The sequence below is a fragment of the Bufo gargarizans genome, chromosome 11 (assembly GCF_014858855.1).
Source record: "Bufo gargarizans isolate SCDJY-AF-19 chromosome 11, ASM1485885v1, whole genome shotgun sequence".
Lineage (NCBI taxonomy): Eukaryota > Metazoa > Chordata > Amphibia > Anura > Bufonidae > Bufo > Bufo gargarizans.
In genome coordinates, this window is record NC_058090.1 from 54,274,358 (window position 1) to 54,290,654 (window position 16,297).

Consider the following 16,297-nt stretch of genomic DNA (forward strand, 5'->3'; position numbering starts at 1 on the left):
CTTCTCTCTACAGTGGTCAGAAAAGAAAAAGAACAAAACCATTGTATAATATGCGTTCTATGAACCAACGTGTTTATCAATAATGCAAGAAATGTAACCTACTTGTAGTTTAACTAATCATAAAGTTTGTACGTTAGATTTGTGTCGTAAAAGTATACACAAAATTGTGATACATTTATTCCAAGGTAAAACTTGCGTTCCCCAATCTTTAGAAGAAGACATATGAAAAGCCCTTTATTGCATTCCAGCCAATTCAACCTTCTAATAACGAAATTGAATATGCTGAAAAGGGGGGATTTGTCGTGCCTTTTCATAGGTAAATGCATTGATATCCAATTTATTTTAGTCAAGATGAATGTTCATTACCTTTAAGAGCCATGCTCAACTATAGTTACAATTTTTGTATGTCTTGAGTAGGCCAAATTAAGGTCATACAAAGGTTTCTGCCCTTTAGTGTTATTCTTCTCATGAGTGTACCAGTCTGAGAAGAATACTTCTTGTCTACTCTCAAATTTATGACAGGAGGTAAAGATAAGCTCTATGCAGCTGGTGATAATTACCTATACAATTAGGCATTTATCAATGAAGCAAATATATAATATTCATGTATTCATTTAATGAACCTTAGTCCTTAGCATAAGACAATCAGTAGAACATATAATATATATTATACTGTTATATGTGATGAAGACAACATGTATCCAGTATATTATATATATTTCTCATTAGGAGAATCTTTGTCTCTAAAAGAGTGCCTGTGAAGATGTGTGTTTTGTAACAATTATTCACCTCTTTGGTATGAGAGGAGGTACTGATATCCCTGAGTAAACAAAGCCAGTGAAGTTATTTATGATGCACAAATAAACAGTGTGAAAAACATTCAGAGAAGACGCCTAGAGGTCTGTCTCTAATTGCTACAAGTGTCAAATCTAATCCCTATAGCCTTGAATTAAAGCTTTTAAGGTCAATTGTATATTATACCTTTATTCAGACTTACAGAAGTTAACCCTTTATACTATGATGCAAATAGCTTACACAGCAGTGCCACCTAGGTATGAGTAGGTGACATTACAACAGTAGCAAAAGTGCATTATGGGTAAGGTTATGATGTCATTTCTTATCAATGATTACACCCATCCGACAATGATTGGAAACTTCCAAACTAGGAAGGTGTGTCTAACTGATAAGTTTGTGTTCATAAACCATACACAGGGGGGAGACAGGAGAGGAGAGAGAAAAGGAACACACAAGAAAGAGAGGAAAGAGAAGTAAAGCTGTCTAGAGGGGTCTATCAAGATGAAAGCCATGGTGAGATGTGCTATGATGGACCACCCAGCTTTCCTAGGAGCAGAAGTGAGATTTCTACTAGGACTTGGTAAGAGATACAGAAAATGATATTTCATTTTATTAAGACTAATTTGATAGTGTGGGTGAAATTATACCATCTAGATTGGCGAATAAATAAATAAATTAATTAATTGATCATCTCCATATTGAGATGTAGTTTTAGGATATTGTGAGACTTCATTCTACCTGCAGAAGAATCAAGACTCATAATCTAGCAAAGCAGTAAATAATTGCTTAGATATATATAAATTGATAGAACATTCTTCGCCAAGCTAAGTGATGGTTTCCCACAGGAAAGACTTCAGCAGTAATGTATATAAATTATGTTCCTATTTGATATCCTAACCTAATAATAGCTTTGTTATAATGTGACAAGTTATTTCCACTCACATGTATTGTTAAGCTTGTAATGCTATATATATTCATTTGCATGTATCATTGTGTTTATCTACTTATATATGTTTATAATCTTGTAACCAATAAATCTGCATATTTTTATAAACCGGTGTATTGTTGTATAATGCAGAACTACATGTTTTATCATTAACGTCATCTCTCGTCAAAAAGAACTTATTTATCTGAGGAAATAGTCGGACTCAGATGTGAATTGTATCAATTAGGTTATCTACAATTCACCAGGTCATGATTTTAAGAATTTATGAAAAATTTTATAAATTAATTTTTTTTATGATTAATAATTTTTATGACCATAATTAATAATTCTTAATTGAATTATTACAACCCGACATAAACCGAACTATACAGTTCGGGTTCGCTCATCCCTACTCAACATATTGCACAGCATGTCTGTGGGTAGGTTGCTATAGCTGCATATGGGCTGTTCCCCTGAGTAGTTTATCTTTTTGTATGTACATATGTGTGCAACCATTGATTTGATTACTATATGTCATTATTTATATGTACTCAGCATTGCACCAACTTCAGCAAATATATATCTAGCTAGAAGTATAGTATAGTAGCTGCAACTCTGTGCAATATTTATGTACTCAGCTTCAGATATCATAAAGACATTATATGTATTAAGCTTTAGGGCTAACTGGGTTTTGTATGTAATCAGCACTATATATTCAGCTAGTAGCCAAGTGGAGCATTTATAACTGTGCAATATTTATGCACCTATCCCTCGTTATCATTAAGTTCCTATATGTACTCAGCCTTATAGTTTTAGTCTAATCTACTACCTTGAGCTTCTATTTGTTGTTGCCCTGGTGGAGAGCCTGAATTATCTAGCTGTGTCAACAAAACTTTTTTGGGGGCATATATTTTTTCACCCCCATTGTTGGAGTACAACTATTTGGACTCTATAATATCTTTTTGGCTTTACTATATAGCTAGATATAAGAGTTTGGGGTTTGTTTCCCATTATTACATCTGTGGCATAAGTGCTGTATCTGATCTATGTACCCCATGTATATCTTTTCTGGATCACTTTCCATTGTACCTCTTTCTCCTTATTATTGTATTTAAATTATATATTTTGACCAATAAAGATTATTATACATTTTATAGTCATAGTCCCATTGATCTTTCTTTTGGTTAGGATCTATGTTGCGTTTTGATCTGGGGACAACTTGGGTAATATGAGGTGGTTGTAAGTTTTGAGTCATTAAAAAGAACCAGGCATGGATCCCACAGGACTTGTCCGTACCTTGTGAAGAATAGACAAGTATACCGGCCGGACCCAGCCATTGCTATACTCCAGCGCACTTTCTCTTTGTTTTCTTTTTTTATATTTCCCAATGTTTTGGGGTCTTCCCAAATTTATAAAAAAAAAAAAAAAAAAAATTAAAAATAAAATAAAAATTGTGTTGGCTACCTCCTCCTCCACCACAGCTTCCACCTACACTGCCACGTCCACCACCACCTTAACCTCCTACTCCACTTTTACCTCTGCCTCCTAGTTCAAAATCTTTTTATTTATTTTTTTATTCTGTTATTTTAATTAATTTCCCTATCCACATTTGATTGCAGGTCAATTGTCCTGCTCTTACCCCTATTTTGCTTCCTTTTGCAGCCCTCTAGCCCTTTCTATGACTTTTTTAGAGCCATTTTAGTGCCCCAAAGTTTGGGTCCCCATTGACTTCAATAGGGTTCAGGGTCAAGTTTGGGTCCTGAACCCGAACTTTTCGGCGAAGTTCGGGGGACCCGGTGAATCCGAACTTCCAGGTGTTCGCTCAACCCTACCCTTGCTATCAAGGCAAAATGGGGGATTTTATTCCTAACAGAAAGGGAGGATAAATTACATTATTACCAGGAAACACTGTATATTTAGCTTGCCGCAGATTACAGTGAGCAGACGCCTGCTGCCAGCATGTCTGAAAGGAAGGTCCATCTCCACCCCTCACAGAGTCAACCCCCTCCCGCCACCACGTGCAGCAGAAGCCACAGCACTATCATGTTCCGTATGGTTGCTGCTGCCTCTATTATGCCACTGCCATGATCATGCCACTGCTGTGACCTACCAACCATCATGTTCTGTCCAGCTGCTGCCTGTGTAGTACCCCAGAGTGGGCACTACCATTCCTACACCCTGCTACTGTCTCTAATGGCTAACCATAATGTCATCTGTGTATTTATACCATGTCCACCTACACTGCGCAGCATTCATAATATTGCTATGGAACTGTTATGTTCATGTAATGTGCAGTGCATCTGGCAGAGAGATCTTTAGATAGAATGGAACTTACTCTTACATTCTCCCCCTTTTAGGCAGAAGTGGTGTGGTCCTGCTTCCTACCTAGGAAGTGGTTGCAGGAAGTTCTAGTCTAGTCTAGTCTAGAGTTGGAAAGCAGAGGAGTCAAGATAGAGCAGTAAGGGGAATATCCCCCTCCTGCAGCAGGAGTTTCCCAAGGGAAGCAGCTAATAGAGCACCATGACTCCTTACAGTTTATAGACAGAGTATAACGAGGGGGTCAACAGCCAAAGGCACCCCACTCCAAAAGGTACCAGAGCTGTCAAAGTCCAGCTGCCAGAGTTTAGCACAGCAGAGAAAGATAAAGCAAGTTACCCAAGTTTGCCTGCCAGTTTACCCCAAAACCTGCTGGAGCTAAGAGAAAGATCAAATATTGTCTGAATGCAAGTTTATTCCAGTAACGCTGTCTGGACTCTTACTTCAGAAACTATCACTCTCCCCTTTATTGCTACAAAGCCTAGGGAGTGACGGTATCCAGGTAGGAACACTGTGACACACAAAACTAATAAGTCTGCATCACATCTCGGCATTCCTAAAAACCTGGACACGATCAGTCTTGGGGGCGGCTCGTTGCATCTCCATCATACTGCTGCCTGCCAACTTGTACAATATGGCTGCTGTTGCCACTGCTCCTCACTGATAATCCCCTACTGCCAACACCTTTAACGCAAAGCATCTGCCACTACTACCACAAGACAGCCTTTATGTTCCATGCTATGCTTCTTCTAGTGCCACTACTATTGCGGCCACATGCCACTAAGGCCTTATGCACATGACAGTTGTTTTTTGCATCCGCAAATTGTGCGTCCGCAAAAAAAATGGATGCAGCATCCGTTTTTTGGGGAGGATCCGTTTTTTTCCACAGATCCCTTGCAATAAATGCCCAGCCTTGTCCGCAAATGTGAAAAAAGTAGGACATGCACTATTTTTTTTGCTGAAGGGAAACACGGACAATGGACGCGGAAACACAAATGGATGAACTATCAGCATTTTTTTGCTGACTCATTGAAATGAATGGGTCCCCATCCTATCTGCAAAAAAAAACGGAACGGAGGCAGAGAAAAACAACTGTCGTGTGCATGAGGCCTAAATCTGTACCCTTTTTAAATCCACACTGCTGATGCTCCCAATTAAAAGGGAGAATTTTTTAATGGGCTCATTAACAACACTTTGCCTCCCCATACGCCCCCCCCAGGCCCCTCACAGAGGTTGTCGTTACCTGGCTCCCTGACACCCAACAACACTTGAGTCCTGGGAGGCTAGAGGGCGTTTTACTATATACCAATTTTCTTGGCAATTGGAGTGACTTTGGTTCGGCCCTAATCCATTCAGATCCGAACCAAACTTTCAAAAAAAATCTGTAAACCTGATTCAAACCGAATCTCCAGTGGTTCGCACATCTCTACTACCAATAATGTCAAAAATATCCTACCTTACACATTTACAAAATATAAGGGGAGAGGAATCACCCCTGAGTGTGGGGAGCAGGATCATCCCTGGGCGTAGGGAACGGAGACTGGAATGGAGGTTTATCCTCTTCAGTGTTAAGTCCCACTTTTTTCAGGGACACAATGATAGGCGGACATTGTTCTGAACATGGGAAACATTTTTAAGAGACCTTCTCAAGGGAACGTCACACCAGTCCTACTCCGGGGATTATAGTGTGGGGTGGCATAATGTACAGTATCTGGACCCCACTAGTCTTCATTTTAACCGCTCAGTGTTACATTGACTTGGTTTTGAAACGAGTGGTACAGTATTTCAGGAGCCGTTTGTCACCAGTTCAACGCTAGTTCACATGTTGCTTATTCTACTGTGAGCAGTCTGCATGGCCTTAATGTGCTACCGTGCCCTGCAGCATTTCCAGACTTGTGTCTGATTCAGCACATCTAGGATATCATTGGTCAGCAGTTGCAAAAGGAGCCTCCAGCAGCAGAATTCGATGATTTGCTTGCCCAAGTGCATTCAGCATCGCAGAACATTCCTCAGACAACCATTAATAACCTCACTGGTAGCATGTATGCATGTATTTCTGCCCTTGGTGCTCATACTCGACACTGAATAAATTGAGATGTTCTGAATAATTTGCATATCAATAAAATTTTCCTGTGATTACAATAATTTCATGACTTTTCCTTCTTGGTGTTCAATGTTGAGAATTGTATATTCAGAAAGTTGCTACTGACCACACCAGTCTAAGTTTGTGCATTCCTAATATTTGTTGACTAGGGAAGTGAACAGAATCTCATAAACCACACAGACTTATAAGAGCAAAGGGTTAATCATGTTCATACAGTGTTCGCTTGCATAGAGGTTACAGCATGCAAGTGCATGGAATTTATCCAGGTTGCTGAGGAAAAGCTGATTATGCAGCTGAGAGATGAGGCAGAGAGGTCTGTGAGATTAGGTTTTGCCCTCATGTCTGCCCTACATTGCCAATGAACCACCCGCTATACCAACATGGTAGATCTCTCTGCAATCACACAGTAAGGTACATCCCTATAAAGCATGTCAATATTAACATACAAAAACTTGCAGTGTCAGTATAAAATATTTATCAGGAGCAACAAACAAAAAAATCAGCATTTTCTTAATATGTCACTGTAGTAATCTGATTCTAACAGTTCGCCGAGAAAGAACACACAGACGGCAACATTTCATCTATAGAACTCCACTTTGCCGCAACTAAACTGGCCCCAAGAATTACCGGTAGGTGCCTCCAGTCTGGTGTTTAATTTTCTGGAATAGCTAATTGGGAACCAGGGCAAAATAAATAGATTGGAGCAGTGGCGTACATAGTGAAGTAAGGGCAAGGATCAAACCAGGCCCCCCACACAGGACAGAAGGGTTTCCGCCTCTTTCAGTGACCCTTGGGCCATTTTTCCACTGCTTCATTTGCTAATAGTTGTTTCTTTAGAGGGTAGAGTCTTGACAAAGTTTTTACCCCAGTATAAGAGGAGATGATCCAAACCGGGCCCCCTCTTTCTCTGGGCCCCAAAAGCAGTCGCATGGTCTGCCGTTATGGTAGTTATGCCACTGCAGGGGCGTAGCTAGAAATGCATGGGCCCCATAGCAAAAAAAATGTATGGGAGGCACACTCTAGTTCTGGGGTTTCTTCCCTCCCCTGTCTGATGGTGGACACTACAGGGGTGTGGGTGCTGTAAATTAGTAATTTGTGAATTTTGAAGTTAAAAAGAGCTGCCTGCAGACCTGCAATGATAAGGAGGGCACCCCTTGCTTCTCTTGGGGGCCCCACTCTGCAGGCAGCTCTTTTTAACTTCAGAATTCAGATCAAGTATCTCAGAAATCATAAGTTCTCACTTCTCACTTTCTTAAATTCACTTCTTACTTTTATTTAGAGTCACAGCTGGAGACTGGAGACCAGTTGAGGAGGAGGCAGGAGCACCGAGCAGAGGACTGGCCCAGTACAGCGCAGGCAGGCACAGGCTGGCAGCAGTAGCAGTGCTAAACTGAGACTGTGACACTCTCACTCAGTCAATGTCAGTCAGACACTGCTGAGCTGCTCAGACTGGTTTTGGGCAGTCAGAGACCGCGAATCTGATTGGCGCCAGTGCGGCCGGCGGAACCACTCCCTCCCTAGTCCCTCCACTCCAGGTAGTACACCCCCGGCCCGGCCCCCTCCACCGCCTGAGTCTGCCTCCCTCTGCTGCTTCTCCAACCTGGTGGCTGGCTGGCTGGCTCCAGTCCCTCCTCCCTCCGCTCAGGTATGCCCCCGATCCGGCCCCCTCCACTGCCTACCTCATCTGTGCTGCTCGCCTGCTCTGAGACTGCTCCTGACTCCTACCCCCAGCCAGGCTCGAGCCGGCCTGGGCCACGGACGGACCACCCACTAATTGTGACCTCCCCTAGCCTGCCCTGCAGCTCACAATGGATTCCGGAAGTTGCTTAGGATTCCAATTTCCTGTGCTGCAGCCGGGCCTGCGGCGCTGGTGCCTGGCTCCGCCTCCGTCCCTCAGGTACGCCCCCGTTCCGGCCCCCCTCCACCACCTACCTCATCATCTGCTCGTGCGGCCGTGTGCCCTGCTCCAGTCCTGACTCCTTCTCCCCAGCCAGGCCGAGCGGGCCTGGCTGCCTGTGTGTAGTGTGTGTGTTAATAAAAATAAAAATAAAAAAAATCAACAGAAGGTGGCCCAGTGGCATAGGGCCCCATAGCCACTGCTATGGTTGCTATGGCGATCCCTATGCCACTGACTTGTCCCCACTATAAATTCAGTCGTTTCCTCAGGTTGTTAACCAGGCCTCTTTGCTTACTCCATGTCGGACTGTCCTGTCCCAGGGATACACAGCACCAGCTACTCTTGCTGTGTCTGCTGCACTCCATCAGGTACCACACCTCAGAAGCCGGCCTCTACTTTTATCAAAAACTAATCACCCCCTTTAACATCTCTTTTATGCAATGCACACATTCAACTCAGCCCAGGATAAAGCCTCATTCACACGTCAGTGTTTGGTCAGTGACTTCCATCAGTGATTGTGAGCCAAAACCAGGATTGAAGGCTCCACAGACATATGGTACAAGGGAAAGATCTGCACTTGTGTTTAGAGCCGTACCTGGTTTTGGTTCAAAATCACTGATGAAAATAACTGACCAAACACTGACATGTGAATGAGGCATAACACAAGGCTTTTAACATATGGTCTTAAATAGAGTTGAGCGAACACCTGGATGTTCGGGTTCGAGAAGTTCGGCCGAACATCCCGGAAATGTTCGGGTTCGGGATCCGAACCCGACCCGAACTTCGTCCCGAACCCGAACCCCGTTGAAGTCAATGGGGACCCGAACTTTTCGGCACTAAAAAGGCTGTAAAACAGCCCAGGAAAGAGCTAGAGAGCTGCAAAAGGCAGCAACATGTAGGTAAATCCCCTGCAAACAAATGTGGATAGGGAAATGAATTAAAATAAAAATTAAATAAATAAAAATTAACCAAAATCAATTGGAGAAAGGTCCCATAGCAGAGAATCTGGCTTCACGTCACCCACCACTGTAAGAGTCCATTTTCATAAATTTAGGCCCAGCACCCAGGCAGAGGAGAGAGGTCCCGTAACAGAGAATCTGGCTTCATGTCAGCAGAGAATTAGTCTGCATGTCATAGCAGAGAATGAGGCTTCACGTCAGCCACCACTGCAACAGTCCATTGGCATATATTTAGGCCCAGCACCCAGGCAGAGGAGGGAGGTCCCGTAACAGAGAATCTGGCTTCATGTCAGCAGAGAATCAGTCTGCATGTCATAGCAGAGAATGAGGCTTCACGTCAGCCACCACTGCAACAGTCCATTGGCATATATTTAGGCCCAGCACCCAGGCAGAGGAGGGAGGTCCCGTAACAGAGAATCTGTCTTCATGTCAGCAGAGAATTAGTCTGCATGTCATAGCAGAGAATGAGGCTTCACGTCAGCCACCACTGCAACAGTCCATTGGCATATATTTAGGCCCAGCACACACACAGGCAGAGGAGAGAGGTCCCGTAACAGAGAATCTGTCTTCATGTCAGCAGAGAATCAGTCTGCATGTCATAGCAGAGAATGAGGCTTCACGTCAGCCACCACTGCAACAGTCCATTGGCATATATTTAGGCCCAGCACACACACAGGCAGAGGAGGGAGGTCCCGTAACAGAGAATCTGGCTTCATGTCAGCAGAGAATCAGTCTGCATGTCATAGCAGAGAATGAGGCTTCACGTCAGCCACCACTGCAACAGTCCATTGGCATATATTTAGGCCCAGCACACACCCAGGCAGAGGAGGGAGGTCCCGTAACAGAGAATCTGTCTTCATGTCAGCAGAGAATCAGTCTGCATGTCATAGCAGAGAATGAGGCTTCACGTCAGCCACCACTGCAACAGTCCATTGGCATATATTTAGGCCCAGCACACACACAGGCAGAGGAGGGAGGTCCCGTAACAGAGAATCTGGCTTCATGTCAGCAGAGAATCAGTCTGCATGTCATAGCAGAGAATGAGGCTTCACGTCAGCCACCACTGCAACAGTCCATTGGCATATATTTAGGCCCAGCACACACACAGGCAGAGGAGGGAGGTCCCGTAACAGAGAATCTGGCTTCATGTCAGCAGAGAATCAGTCTGCATGTCATAGCAGAGAATGAGGCTTCACGTCAGCCACCACTGCAACAGTCCATTGGCATATATTTAGGCCCAGCACACACCCAGGCAGAGGAGGGAGGTCTCGTAACAGAGAATCTGTCTTCATGTCAGCAGAGAATTAGTCTGCATGTCATAGCAGAGAATGAGGCTTCACGTCACCCACCACTGCAACAGTCCATTGGCATATATTTAGGCCCAGCACCCAGGCAGAGGAGAGAGGTCCCGTAACAGAGAATCTGTCTTCATGTCAGCAGAGAATCAGTCTGCATGTCATAGCAGAGAATGAGGCTTCACGTCAGCCACCACTGCAACAGTCCATTGGCATATATTTAGGCCCAGCACACACACAGGCAGAGGAGGGAGGTCCCGTAACAGAGAATCTGGCTTCATGTCAGCAGAGAATCAGTCTGCATGTCATAGCAGAGAATGAGGCTTCACGTCAGCCACCACTGCAACAGTCCATTGGCATATATTTAGGCCCAGCACACACCCAGGCAGAGGAGGGAGGTCCCGTAACAGAGAATCTGTCTTCATGTCAGCAGAGAATCAGTCTGCATGTCATAGCAGAGAATGAGGCTTCACGTCAGCCACCACTGCAACAGTCCATTGGCATATATTTAGGCCCAGCACCCAGGCAGAGGAGGGAGGTCCCGTAACAGAGAATCTGGCTTCATGTCAGCAGAGAATCAGTCTGCATGTCATAGCAGAGAATGAGGCTTCACGTCAGCCACCACTGCAACAGTCCATTGGCATATATTTAGGCCCAGCACACACACAGGCAGAGGAGGGAGGTCCCGTAACAGAGAATCTGGCTTCATGTCAGCAGAGAATCAGTCTGCATGTCATAGCAGAGAATGAGGCTTCACGTCAGCCACCACTGCAACAGTCCATTGGCATATATTTAGGCCCAGCACACACACAGGCAGAGGAGGGAGGTCCCGTAACAGAGAATCTGGCTTCATGTCAGCAGAGAATCAGTCTGCATGTCATAGCAGAGAATGAGGCTTCACGTCAGCCACCACTGCAACAGTCCATTGGCATATATTTAGGCCCAGCACACACCCAGGCAGAGGAGGGAGGTCTCGTAACAGAGAATCTGTCTTCATGTCAGCAGAGAATTAGTCTGCATGTCATAGCAGAGAATGAGGCTTCACGTCACCCACCACTGCAACAGTCCATTGGCATATATTTAGGCCCAGCACCCAGGCAGAGGAGAGAGGTCCCGTAACAGAGAATCTGTCTTCATGTCAGCAGAGAATCAGTCTGCATGTCATAGCAGAGAATGAGGCTTCACGTCAGCCACCACTGCAACAGTCCATTGGCATATATTTAGGCCCAGCACACACACAGGCAGAGGAGGGAGGTCCCGTAACAGAGAATCTGGCTTCATGTCAGCAGAGAATCAGTCTGCATGTCATAGCAGAGAATGAGGCTTCACGTCAGCCACCACTGCAACAGTCCATTGGCATATATTTAGGCCCAGCACACACCCAGGCAGAGGAGGGAGGTCCCGTAACAGAGAATCTGTCTTCATGTCAGCAGAGAATCAGTCTGCATGTCATAGCAGAGAATGAGGCTTCACGTCAGCCACCACTGCAACAGTCCATTGGCATATATTTAGGCCCAGCACCCAGGCAGAGGAGGGAGGTCCCGTAACAGAGAATCTGGCTTCATGTCAGCAGAGAATCAGTCTGCATGTCATAGCAGAGAATGAGGCTTCACGTCAGCCACCACTGCAACAGTCCATTGGCATATATTTAGGCCCAGCACACACACAGGCAGAGGAGGGAGGTCCCGTAACAGAGAATCTGGCTTCATGTCAGCAGAGAATCAGTCTGCATGTCATAGCAGAGAATGAGGCTTCACGTCAGCCACCACTGCAACAGTCCATTGGCATATATTTAGGCCCAGCACACACCCAGGCAGAGGAGGGAGGTCCCGTAACAGAGAATCTGTCTTCATGTCAGCAGAGAATCAGTCTGCATGTCATAGCAGAGAATGAGGCTTCACGTCAGCCACCACTGCAACAGTCCATTGGCATATATTTAGGCCCAGCACACACACAGGCAGAGGAGGGAGGTCCCGTAACAGAGAATCTGGCTTCATGTCAGCAGAGAATCAGTCTGCATGTCATAGCAGAGAATGAGGCTTCACGTCAGCCACCACTGCAACAGTCCATTGGCATATATTTAGGCCCAGCACACACACAGGCAGAGGAGGGAGGTCCCGTAACAGAGAATCTTGCTTCATGTCAGCAGAGAATCAGTCTGCATGTCATAGCAGAGAATCAGGCTTCACGTCAGCCACCACTGCAACAGTCCATTGGCATATATTTAGGCCCAGCACACACACAGGCAGAGGAGAGAGGTCCCGTAACAGAGAATCTGGCTTCGTGTCAGCAGAGAATCAGTCTGCATGTCATAGCAGAGAATGAGGCTTCACGTCAGCCACCACTGCAACAGTCCATTGGCATATATTTAGGCCCAGCACACACACAGGCAGAGGAGAGAGGTCCCATAACAGACAATCTGGCTTCATGTCAGCAGAGAATCATTCTGCATGTCATAGCAGAGAATCAGGCTTCACGTCACCCAACATTGGAACAGTCCATTGGCATATATTTAGGCCCCGGCACCCAGACACAGGAGAGGTTCATTCAACTTTGGGTAGCCTCGCAATATAATGGTAAAATGAAAATAAAAATAGGATTGAATGAGGAAGTGCCCTGGAGTCCAATAATATATGGTTAAGGGGAGGTAGTTAATGTCTAATCTGGACAAGGGACGGACAGATCCTGTGGGATCCATGCCTGGTTCATTTTTATGAACGTCAGCTTGTCCACATTGGCTGTAGACAGGCGGCTGCGTTTGTCTGTAATGACGCCCCCTGCCGTGCTGAATACACGTTCAGACAAAACGCTGGCCGCCGGGCAGGCCAGCACCTCCAAGGCATAAAAGGCTAGCTCTGGCCACGTGGACAATTTAGAGACCCAGAAGTTGAATGGGGCCGAACCATCAGTCAGTACGTGGAGGGGTGTGCACATGTACTGTTCCACCATGTTAGTGAAATGTTGCCTCCTGCTAACACGTTGCGTATCAGGTGGTGGTGCAGTTAGCTGTGGCGTGTTGACAAAAGTTTTCCACATCTCTGCCATGCTAACCCTGCCCTCAAAGGAGCTGGCATTGACACAGCTGCCTTGGCGACCTCTTGCTCCTCCTCTGCCTTGGCCTTGGGCTTCCACTTGTTCCCCTGTGACATTTGGGAATGCTCTCAGTAGCGCGTCTACCAACGTGCGCTTGTACTCGCGCATCTTCCTATCACGCTCCAGTGCAGGAAGTAAGGTGGGCACATTGTCTTTGTAGCGTGGATCCAGCAGGGTGGCAACCCAGTAGTCCGCACAGGTTAAAATGTGGGCAACTCTGCTGTCGTTGCGCAGGCACTGCAGCATGTAGTCGCTCATGTGTGCCAGGCTGCCCAGGGGTAAGGACAAGCTGTCCTCTGTGGGAGGCGTATCGTCATCGTCCTGCCTTTCCCCCCAGCCACGCACCAGTAATGGACCCGAGCTGCGTTGGGTGCCACCCCGCTGTGACCATGCTTCATCCTCATCCTCCTCCACCTCCTCCTCATCCTCGTCCTCCTCGTCCTCCAGTAGTGGGCCCTGTCTGGCCACATTTGTACCTGGCCTCTGCTGTTGCCAAAAACCTCCCTCTGAGTCACTTCGAAGAGACTGGCCTGAAAGTGCTAAAAATGACCCCTCTTCCTCCTCCTCCTCCTCCTCCTGGGCCACCTCCTCTTGCATCATCGCCCTAAGTGTTTTCTCAAGGAGACATAGAAGTGGTATTGTAACGCTGATAACGGCGTCATCGCCACTGGCCATGTTGGTGGAGTACTCGAAACAGCGCAACAGGGCACACAGGTCTCGCATGGAGGCCCAGTCATTGGTGGTGAAGTGGTGCTGTTCTGTAGTGCGACTGACCCGTGCGTGCTGCAGCTGAAACTCCACTATGGCCTGCTGCTGCTCGCACAGTCTGTCCAGCATGTGCAAGGTGGAGTTCCACCTGGTGGGCACGTCGCATATGAGGCGGTGAGCGGGAAGGCCGAAGTTACGCTGTAGCGCAGACAGGCGAGCAGCAGCAGGATGTGAACGCCGGAAGCGCGAACAGACGGCCCGCACTTTATGCAGCAGCTCTGACATGTCGGGGTAGTTGTGAATGAACTTCTGCACCACCAAATTCAGCACATGCGCCAAGCAAGGGATGTGCGTCAAATTGGCTAGTCCCAGAGCTGCAACGAGATTTCGCCCATTATCGCACACCACCAGGCCGGGCTTGAGGCTCACCGGCAGCAACCACTCGTCGGTCTGTTGTTCTATACCCCGCCACAACTCCTGTGCGGTGTGGGGCCTGTCCCCCAAACATATGAGTTTCAGAATGGCCTGCTGACGTTTACCCCGGGCTGTGCTGAAGTTGGTGGTGAAGGTGTGTGGCTGACTGGATGAGCAGGTGGAAGAAGAGGAGGAGGAAGCCGAGAAGGAGGAGGTGGCAACAGGAGGCAAAGAATGTTGCCCTGCGATCCTTGGCGGCGGAAGGACGTGCGCCAAACAGCTCTCCGCCTGGGGCCCAGCTGCCACTAAATTTACCCAGTGTGCAGTTAGGGAGATATAGCGTCCCTGGCCGTGCTTACTGGTCCACGTATCTGTGGTTAGGTGGACCTTGCCACAGATGGCGTTGCGCAGTGCACACTTGATTTTATCGGATACTTGGTTGTGCAGGGAAAGCACGGCTCTCTTGGAGAAGTAGTGGCTGCTGGGAACAACATACTGTGGGACAGCAAGCGACATGAGCTGTTTGAAGCTGTCTGTGTCCACCAGCCTAAATGACAGCATTTCATAGGCCAGTAGTTTAGAAATGCTGGCATTCAGGGCCAGGGATCGAGGGTGGCTAGGTGGGAATTTACGCTTTCTCTCAAATGTTTGTGAGATGGAGAGCTGAACGCTGCCGTGTGACATGGTTGAGACGCTTGGTGACGGAGGTGGTGGTGGTGGTGTTGGTGGTACATCCCCTGTTTGCTGGGCGGCAGGTGCCAACGTTCCTCCAGAGGCGGAGGAAGAGGCCGAGGCGGCAGCAGCAGAAGAGGCCGAGGCGGCAGCAGCAGAAGAGGTAGCAGGGGGAGCCTGAGTGACTTCCTTGGTTTTAAGGTGTTTACTCCACTGCAGTTCATACTTTGCATGCAGGTGCCTGGTCATGCAGGTTGTGCTCAGGTTCAGAACGTTAATGCCTCGCTTAAGGCTCTGATGGCACAGCGTGCAAACCACTCGGGTCTTGTCGTCAGCACATTGTTTGAAGAAGTGCCATGCCAGGGAACTCCTTGAAGCTGCCTTTGGGGTGCTCGGTCCCAGATGGCGGCGGGCAGTAGCAGGCGGAGTCTCTTGGCGGCGGGTGTTCTGCTTTTGCCCACTGCTCCCTCTTTTGCTACGCTGTTGGCTCGGTCTCACCACTGCCTCTTCCTCCGAACTGTGAAAGTCAGTGGCACGACCTTCATTCCATGTGGGGTCTAGGACCTCATCATCCCCTGCATCGTCTTCCACCCAGTCTTGATCCCTGACCTCCTGTTCAGTCTGCACACTGCAGAAAGACGCAGCAGTTGGCACCTGTGTTTCGTCATCATCAGAGACATGCTGAGGTGGTATTCCCATGTCCTCATCATCAGGAAACATAAGTGGTTGTGCGTCAGTGCATTCTATATCTTTCACCGCTGGGGAAGGGCTAGGTGGATGCCCTTGGGAAACCCTGCCAGCGGAGTCTTCAAACAGCATAAGAGACTGCTGCATAACTTGAGGCTGAGACAGTTTCCCTGGTATGCATGGGGGTGATGTGACAGACTGATGGGGTTGGTTTTCAGGTGCCATCTGTGCGCTTTCTGCAGAAGACTGGGTGGGAGATAATGTGAACGTGCTGGATCCACTGTCGGCCACCCAATTGACTAATGCCTGTACCTGCTCAGGCCTTACCATCCTTAGAACGGCATTGGGCCCCACCATATATCGCTGTAAATTCTGGCGGCTACTGGGACCTGAGGTAGTTGGTACACTAGGACGTGTGGATGTGGCAGAACG